We start from the raw sequence: 277 nt of genomic DNA, 5'->3' as shown, positions 1-277 counted from the left end.
ACATCATCTGCTGAGTGACAGGTGTAATAATGACATCATCTGCTGAGTGACAGGTGTAATAATGACATCTGCTGAGTGACAGGTGTAATAATGACATCATCTGCTGTGTGACAGGTGTAATAATGACATCATCTGCTGTGTGAAAGGTGTAATAATGACATCTGCTTAGTGACAGGTGTAATAATGACATGATCTGCTGAGTGACAGGTGTAATAATGACATCATCTGCTGAGCAGATGTCATTATTACACCTGTCACTGAGTGACAGGTGTAATAA

General features: G+C 40.1%; 1 protein-coding gene across 1 annotated transcript in view; it reads left to right on the top strand.

The window, feature by feature from the left end:
- The window catches only part of LOC106813630 (protein MON2 homolog), a 44,162-nt gene that overhangs the window by 28,420 nt on the left and 15,465 nt on the right, over positions 1-277 (top strand). The window lies entirely within an intron of this gene.

The sequence above is a fragment of the Priapulus caudatus genome, unplaced genomic scaffold (genome assembly GCF_000485595.1).
Source record: "Priapulus caudatus unplaced genomic scaffold, Priapulus_caudatus-5.0.1 Scaffold802, whole genome shotgun sequence".
Classification (NCBI taxonomy): Eukaryota; Metazoa; Priapulida; class Priapulimorpha; order Priapulimorphida; family Priapulidae; genus Priapulus; species Priapulus caudatus.
The sequence above is the reverse complement of the archived record's forward strand: the minus strand, read 5'-3'. Positions and strand labels throughout refer to the sequence as shown.